Source organism: Bombus affinis, chromosome 4, assembly GCF_024516045.1.
Source record: "Bombus affinis isolate iyBomAffi1 chromosome 4, iyBomAffi1.2, whole genome shotgun sequence".
Taxonomy (NCBI): domain Eukaryota; kingdom Metazoa; phylum Arthropoda; class Insecta; order Hymenoptera; family Apidae; genus Bombus; species Bombus affinis.
The window spans coordinates 1097448-1107026 of NC_066347.1; the positions used below are offsets into that span (position 1 = coordinate 1097448).

Consider the following 9579-nt stretch of genomic DNA (forward strand, 5'->3'; position numbering starts at 1 on the left):
TCCTCCATTACCATCTGCCAACTTCATAATTTCATTAAATACAGTTCTTCTATGATACATGTAATTACAAATATACTTACAGTAATTACAATATAATGAATATTTTGTTAAAAAAAGTTGGTGTATTGAACAAAAATTAAAGATGCTAGTCGCATGTTTTTGCAAACTATGGAAGAAGCGAGATATGGAAGAAAATATAAAATTTCTTTTGTAAAAGAAAATATGTGATTTTGAGTCAACTAACATCACAAATTAACACGTGCATTGCGTACCGACTTACATGAAATTTCAGCAATTCACATACCTATCGACTAGAGAATCAATTATGAAGAAGCATATATCGCTCGACTGAACCTTATAATTTATCTGATATAACGACGCAAGCTTAGCCCAAACTTGCATTTTCTTATACGTGTACTTATTCAAACATAGATCCAAAATTTCATAGTTATCTCCATATCTTCCAGTTTTTCCTTCAACAAACATTCCTTACGAGTCGAAAAATACAGAGAGAAGAACAGAATCGTGCAACTGAGAAAATAAATTCCAAATAGCGCAAATAGTAAAGTTTCAGTTTTACTGCAATCATATTCAGCAGCAGAAGAACATGGCAAATCGTTTTCCCAGCTAATGGGACATTTCGACCATACATCGTTACACGTTGATGACATTATGCTGCCCCATTTCTCGACTAGCAGGCTCTCCTGACAAGATTGAGAAGCGTTTGGGACCATTAAAGAGACGCACAGGTCGAGAAATGGTATTTATTTCAAGGCTTACGTAACTTTCGTGCAAATCGCGTAACAATTCCTCGTCTTATTACACGTATTCGTCAAGAGATACTCTCCGTGCACCGGTGACGAATACTCATCATTCGACGCGCCGTTTCCGATGGCGCAACCGGCCACAAGGTGTCGGCGATTAGATTGAATTGGGTTGCGGCGGTTGAATTGCCTCGTGCGCTTTTCGATCACGGTTTCCACTCGGTAACTGTGAGAAACCGCTAAACTTTCCTCCTTGCCGGCCAACAGGACTCTTGTTTAATTCCGTAATCAACGAGACCAGAAAGTGAAGTCTTATTAAGATTCAAAGCGGTGACTCCTGGCTTCGCCGCGCTCTCGCACGAGGCCCATTTGCATCGTAGATCTTCACCAACGATACACACAACGATATCTCTTCTCTCTCGCTACGGTCAGTGGCCACCAAGGGGAGAGCTCGCAGTTTTCGAGGACGAGGAAAACAAAGGGACAGAAGCGATAGAGGGCAGCACTCGCGCGCTCGATCATCGTGAGGCGATTGAAAACGCGGAATCATTGATCATGGAATTACCTTTTTCCTATTGGGTTGCAAGTGATTTATTGAGAAGAACGGAGAATGGAATATTATGGAAAATAGTTTTCCTATTCCACGAGTAAAGAAACTTATATATTTTATCTCCTTTCAGAAGAATAAATCGTTGCTTCGCTTTGATAGTGGAACAACTCAAGATATTTCAAATTTGCTTTTATTGAATAAAAGGTCTACAGTATGTTCCTATTTTTATCATGTAAAACGGTATATTTACAACTCCATCAGTTTTGCGCCAGAAAGAGGAATTATTACTTATGCTACTATCAACCTGGTTTCAGTTTTACGACACTGGCTCGTCTTCAGTTGATCTGTGACGCGACAAATAGAAGGTGTATCGTTTTCGCGAATAATGACATATCTTGCACTAAGTCATAGTAAGTTACAATGTCGTTGAAATGACTTACGAAGATTTCTCTGCGAATTTTAAAACGCTTCTTTCGAATTGTCGTATAAATATATCATAAAGGTATTGCAATGAGCATGGTTTCAGAGATGTCTAACAAGTTCGTTTGGATATACATTTTGTCCAATTCTGTCTCTTTAAATGAATTATCCTTTGTTGCAAGTTGAGTTAATACAACGAGTCAATCAGATGTTTAGTTTATACAATGTTACAATGTAATAATGTAATTTTATATTACGTAATACATTATAACGTACAATGCTATATTTTAGATATGATTGATATTGAATCGATATTGAAGATCAGGATAGCTACTATAGTTCGCAATGAGAAGTGTTCGAAAGAATGTTTGCCATTTGTATTCCAAGTTCACATTAAAAAAATATTTTATCTATTATACATATTGAAAGCATTAAATTTGTTTAAACCATTTGATTTAATTGAATAATCGATGTGTCTTCTTACGTGTCCCTTTCTACTCTAACGCAAAAGAATTTTATGGAATAAATACACACATCGTCTTTTAAACTGAAACCTTACCAGCATAATTATACATCTATTGATATTTCAATCTCACAGAACATCTAAATATCATTTAATCGATGCTTTCTAAATCTTTCACAATCTTCAACGTGCATTTTGACACGTTCACTCTTCCCATTGCGCTTCACGTTTGACATTAACACTCGAACTCACGTGTATGTTCATCTACGTTCCCAAAAAGAGTAAAAAATCATCGGACCCGGCTTTGCATCGGTGCACTCTACGAAAGAGATACAAACACCGCACGATGATCGTTAGAGAATCTTCAGGCTTAACTAACTGCGTTTCTTATCTAAATGGCAATAATAATTGGCTGCGAAGCATATCCCGTATCGATACTCGGCTAACGTACGATGCATCGGCATGGGAACAATGCACCGTCAACTTACAGCGTTTGTTGGAGAAAAGACGTAGTATGAAGATGATAGGTGCGAGGTACGCGTTCCTCAAGCGAAAGGGAGATAATCGGGAATTATCATTCGCGTTTAATCGATAATAGTCCCTGTTTGCTGAAAAGCTCTTATTGACATTGCACTGTATCGTATTATCGAGCTTAGGTTGGACGCAAAAGTATATTACCGTTTTAAAGTACGTAATACATGGAGACTTGTTTGATTTTGATAGAATACAATATATTAGGTCATCCCATAAGTTCGTGCCGTTTTTCGAGCGGTTATATACGTTAAGATTGTTTACATACCTTTCAGTTTCATGAAGAAATGTAATCCCCCTCTCGTTCTACAACTTCTTCCCATTTTTCATTATTCCGTCTCGATAAAAATTCTCTTGTTTTTCTTTAAAATATGAGATGTATACACAAAGGTCGGCACGAACTTATGGGATGACCTAATAGTTATAAAATTTCAGACGACTTACTGTAAGCGTTAGATATTATTTTATAAATCTAATAATTTGGGAATAGTGAAATTTCGATAGCAGCGAATGTTAATTCAACGTCATCCTCAATTCTTCAAACGCGTTATGCCTTTTAGTGGAGAAAGACATTAATAACTCGGCATCTAGATTTTCAGTCTTGAAAATAACGTAAAAATAAATTATAATTATATTTGTTAGGTTTAAAGTGCATGTATGTGTGATTCCGTTATTAGAGAAACTTTTGTTTAAAGCATAACCCAGTTAGCGGGTTAAAATATAATAAAGAATAAAACACGTAAAGAAAGAAGGTCGATCGTTGGAAACAGTGGAAACATTTCCACGTTTATTTATTTCATATAATCTTCCCGATAGTTAATCTCCGGAGCTCGATGTAAATCTGTTCTTGGAGCGAGAAAATGAGAAAGAACGATGTACGGAGTCGACGATGGCGGGACGTGCGTTCGCAATAATACCTTTCATACGTCTTTAGCATCCAGCAAACACGTGCACGCAGTAACCGCAGGTAAGTTGTTGTCCTAGTTTATTTTACGAGGAGGAGCATTCACGTATATGATACGCGTATTAAAGACGAACACTTTGCTTCGGAGTGTCGTATGAAGATTTCCAGGAAACGCTTCGGTATCGCCTATTTATGAAGAGCTGGGTACCTTTGAAAAATTATATCAGATGCTCGCGCAGAGACAACGTGTGCCTCGTACAAGAGCCATGTAATTGCTATGCCGGCCGACGCAAGAGACGAGTACATTTTTTACAATTTGGAATGTACTTGATACGATCAGCTGCTGAGATTTAGTGATTTTATACGGAGCGACAATTTAGTGGAGACAGGGATTTAGTGACTTTTACGATAGTCGAGCGTGAAGCTAGTGATTTTGATTAGAAACTGATAAAATTTTATGAAAGTACAAATCTAATGGAAATGATCATATCCGAGTTCAACGATTTCACAGATGGTTCAGATTATTATAGGTTAGACATATAACTATTACATATATTGAAAACATAGTGAAAATGGACACCTTAAATTTTATGGAAATTTAGTAGAAATGGGAAATATGATATTCGATGAATGAAATATCATATTAAAGATTTCATGGATATTTAATGGGAATGAACATTTAAAATTCAATGACCGAACCATAATAAATATATTCATCATGTTCGAGAATCTAGTTGGATCAGTTTTTAGAGATTTAGCAATTTCGAATAACATATGATTGATAGGATTAGATATGACACATATTGAGGCTATAGATATTTTCATATATTTCAACGTACGAGTGAAATTAACGACGATGTTACTATATTTAAAATCAATTTTCATACTTCCTATCGGAATGTGATATTCATATAGGCTTGAATGACGTAAACCGAATGAGATGGCGAGTAGACGATCGGCATTCCAAGCGGGCCGCTAATTAGTAAAACGAATCGCGTAACGTTTGTGCCAATTAGCGCATAGGCAAGCGTAACAATAGTATCGCAATCGTGGCTAGCAAAGTAATCGAGAGGCATGCTTGGTTACGTTACAGTTTACAATAACCTGTAACGCTTTATTTCCAAGGAAAAGTGATATTACGTTACCTTATCCACTTAAAATAGCGAGAAAACTACACGGTCATTGGCTTCCGATATTCTATTTTTTTATTCGCATAGAACGCCATTCCAATGATCATTAGCTTCACTGTTTTTATTACCCGTAATTTTCTCCTCTTAATCTATTGACCGGGGATATAATTCGTCATTCAAATAATATATAATTCTTTTATTTAGAGATCTCCTGTTTTTGTTACGTATAGATAGTAAATCCTTATTAGATTACATTTATATGTCGGAGATGTAGGGACATCGGGCCTTTCTTTGGGAAGATCCGCAATACTTGGGCTCGAGGTGACATAACTGGTCGCCGAACGTAGCCACGGTCACGGGATGAACGATATGTCTAACAGAGGAAGTACCGATGTTGAGGGACACGCTGTATTAACAACCAAGCCCCGGTCAGGAGCAATGTTGGTTTTACGCGGGACTGTCTAGTAACGGCGCTTGGAATTTTGTTGATATTCCCGATCAATATGTAATTGACAAATGTGACCGTACCTGTCTTTTATTTTTCCAATCACCTTGGAGAGTTTACTGATATCGTCTAGGCAGTCAGTCTGAAAGTAACCCAGCGTCTGAGTAAACGTGTCTGCGTGCTACAAAATATATTCTATTGTACAAAGAGTTTTCCCGTTGACCGTGGATTCGTTATTGAACCCAAAAACATAGTCAGTAGCTTTCGTTAAACTTATTAATTATTACGCGCCCAAAATTTCTAACGAAAACCCGACATATATTTATTTGGGAAATCTAAAGTTGATTTAATCGAAATTGATTGGTCTTTGTTATTAATTTCTAATTTTATAATTATCGAAGCTTTTATGGACGAAACATTAAAGGATAACTCAGTCAACAGGTTAAAGAAGATAAAATATCGTAAAGTTTTGACTTTGTATGTTTAGGAAGAAGCAAATGTATTAATGTTTGCGACCCTCAAAAATATTTGGAAACGCGGGTTAAAGACTATAGAATAAATATTTGCTTTCTGTCGCGTGTTGTTTTATCTTAAAAGCTTCGTCAGCCGACGAAGCTCCACTCAGACAGAGTGTATACTTTCCTTTTTGTTCTTCTTTCGGTTGATTCATCGAGTATATCTTTGTAGTAGACAAATATTGGAATTGATCTCGATAATTCTGTGGCTAAACTATACATTTTGCAAATTTGAAAGTTATTGTTCAGAAAGTCACATTTATTCCGTGCAAATGACAAATGTATGAAATAGAAAAGAAAACATAGTATAGCAAAATTATATTTTTTTCATTTTATCCCTCCTTTACATATACCTAAATTTCGATGGCACGTCTCAAAATTTATTCGATACACAAAAAATCGTCAATAGCAAATCAAAACGTACAATGTACAACCGATTAATCTCATGCATATTCAACCTCTTATTCACCTTCGTACCACCAATCCTAGTAATCCGATCACAAATACCCATTTATCTGCCTAAAAAAAAAAAGAAAAAAAAATCCGCATTCCACTTCACTTTGACGAAAGAAAAAGCCACGTGCACATTAACACTGGTGCACACTGATATCTCAATTTTCATTCAACAGCCACGTTCCAGCAGTACGAACGGCGGCATCTCGTGCGCGATCCTTGGCAACCTCGGTTCACGTTAATTATCGTAAAAAGCCACGCGCCTCCGTTCAACCAGCAGGTAGATCGTATTTCCCCAACTGTGTGTAGATCGCGCGTCCTTTTGTCAGCGGGTAGATAACGCAGGGCCCCGTGGTAGCCACTTAACCGTACGATCGATCGCTTCTTCGACCGCGTAGTTTCACCTGGACATCTCTCCTCCTCCTTACCCCCGCCCCCCATGCCTCGCCTCCTACGTTCCTATCCCTTCAAGCCCGGGTAATTGAGTTCGGCGAGTGCATGCCGACAAAGTAAACCGTGCCGAGCCATCACCGACGACGTCCTGCGGCCGTTGTGTCTCATAAAGATTACACGGTGCACGAGTTTCCATAAATATTCATGCTTCCATAATTATCCCTCTCCGTCCCGCGCGATCGTTCAGTAACGATCGTTCAATGAGATTCAGATTTACCGACTACAGGAATATCGGACCGATTTTTAGCCATTTCGCGTTTATTTCATAGATTTTGAGCATTGTGTTTGTAAATGTCGAAGGGTAACTGGTCTTGCGTTTTGGAAATTATTGTTTTACGATCAGGTAAAGTCACTTTCCATTTCAAAGTCTATGTTCTTGCAAAGCCTATTTGTCATCGATTTGGCTAGATTTGGCACTGCGAGCTTTTTTTTGATGCGGCAGTCGCGGGTGCAAAAGCGTCCAGAGTGAGAGTTCCATATTTTTAATTATATTCAGAGAAATGCGGATTTGTATCAATATACCTAGTCCAGTCATACTAATGGAATAGAAGTTTGGTTGATTCGGGATCAATATGTACTACGTACTATGTAAAAGTTTTAAACCATCTGTTATAATGATTTCGTAATGATAACCATTCATAGTTTTAGAAAATAGTCGTACATGGTGTTACGAGGAGATATCATTGACTATAATGTGACTGAGGATTATGCATTTGTGATAAATAAATGTAAGATATTCAAAGTAAGAGGACTTAAAAACAACATAAATAAAACTTATGAATGAGATTACGAGGTGTATATTTATATAAAATTTATAATATTCAGCATTGTATAACGTTACATTTATTCCGCGGATCGTATAGTCAATTTTGTCTGTACGTAAACGTTCGGATCCTTCTGTTCTATTATTGAGTCGTATGAATCGAAGAATTTGCATAAATTGATCTTTAAGCATTGTGATCGAGAAGAAAGCAGGTCCAAATTTCTTGGACCATAAATAACAAGCTTTTAGTGATTTTGTTTCACATGCTCCCCGAGCATACAAAATTGCAATAAAAGCAAGTAAGTCAGTAATCGAAATTGTCCAATCATTTCTTAAAACACGACATACCTCTAATGAGGTAAAAGATTTTATATGGTCCAACATGTTTCTGTTGATTATCAAATGGAAGACACTGCTTACACTACCTGTCACCACATTCTTTCTTGTGCAATCAGCAGGACTAGCGAATAATTGGAAATAGGCTGATCTGGTAAGAGACGACCTATCCACCTACTATTTAATTAATTAATAAATATTGGGTGGATAGGTCGTCTACCACTAGAACCGTCTATTTTCAATTTCTTCCAAGTTGTTCCATCGACCGCAATTTCTGTATCACGAACTGCATTCAAATTTTGGGATGATCTGGGAATGTTTGTATGTTTGGACTCAGACTCGCATATGCTATGACAAAAATTCCGGAAATCTTCCTCTTCGCTATCCGAGGATTCCTCTGTTTTTCGTTTTCATCTGATTCGAGAATCTCAAATTCATCCTTGTTTTGAAATCACTTATTTTCATGCTCTTCGTAGCTTGTGCTAGAGCACTTATATCGACTATTTTTTGCAATATGTTATCTCCTCTTCTGGACATATTCGAACGCATAAATGACAAGGGCTATTTGTCAAAACAGTGAGAAGTTGAATTTCACAATAATAAATTCACAATAATATTACTGATACTCAAAATGCACTAGTATTTTCTTTTTGAGTGCACGGACTAATAATAACTGAAACTTCAAAAACGTCTTCATACTACGACTGCAGTTCATACACCGAGTTTTGTTTTTTCTTCTAATGCTTATCCCTTTTCTGCATAAGGATTTTCCAACGTAAATACGTAGGACATAAAATAGTGACGCCGTCTCACCCATTTGAAATGTGAGACATCGGGTTCGAAGTATCGTCGCTGCATTGTTTACGTTTACTTTTTTCAGCAACTAAGTCTTTTATCGCGTTCATATCTATTACTGCGGCATGCTTACTTTACGATTGCGTCAAATTGACGCGTATTCGTAAAGACAGCTATACCATATAGAAAACTTCAAAACTAGAAAGCTTCGAAGAAAATAAATTTCTATATATATTCGTCTCGTTAAATAGATAAAATTCAGTACAAATATTAGAAGAAAAATGTGAACGGTTTGTGTGTCTTTCCTCGTGAAATTCGAAATGCGTAAAAATGACGTGATACTGGCATAGAAACCATTCTTTTAGAAACCATGTATTCATAAGAATATAAATTGTGTATCATAATTATAAAAGATTCAGGACGAGACTGAGTCACGAAAATTACAGAGATAGTACTCCAGTCTGTTAACTGTTTGTGATTATTTCGCACGCTGAGGGATCGTGTTACGTTTGTTCGTTTTGCACGCGCGAGAGATCGACAGTCGAGGATACCGGCAGGATTTACGTCTCGCTTCTTTTCGTTGTGGGAGAAAGTGTTTCTGGGCGAGAAGGGGACAGGTTACGCCGCTCGTTTCCTTCGGAACACTTTTCTTCCCGGCGTTATCATCGGCGTATGATTAACGAGGCCGCGGCGTGATTAATTCCAAGAATATCGAGGAGGTAATGAACCGCTAGAAAGGTTGGAGGTTGAATATTGCTCGGAGTTTGCACGAACTTCCGGAAGTTGCCGGCTTTTCGGAAAGATAATTGATGAATGCGCTGTATATGGATGGCGGAATTAAGGGAGGCAGAATCTAACTTATATTCTGATTGCGCAATATTGTTTAGTAATGGTTTAGAGGTTAATTAGTTTGTGGATTTTTGCGAATAATTTGCTCGTATTGATAAGTAGGTTTTGTAAGAACGTAAACCTTGAAATGGGAAGTGAACACATACCACGAACACCACGCGAAAAAAGAAAAGAGGAAAAAGACGATTAGAAAGAAGAAGATTAAAGG

General features: G+C 37.3%; 1 protein-coding gene across 4 annotated transcripts in view; it reads right to left on the reverse strand.

Annotated features, from left to right (window-relative positions):
- Window positions 1-9579, reverse strand: part of LOC126915448 (uncharacterized) — a 160044-nt gene that overhangs the window by 17952 nt on the left and 132513 nt on the right. The window lies entirely within an intron of this gene.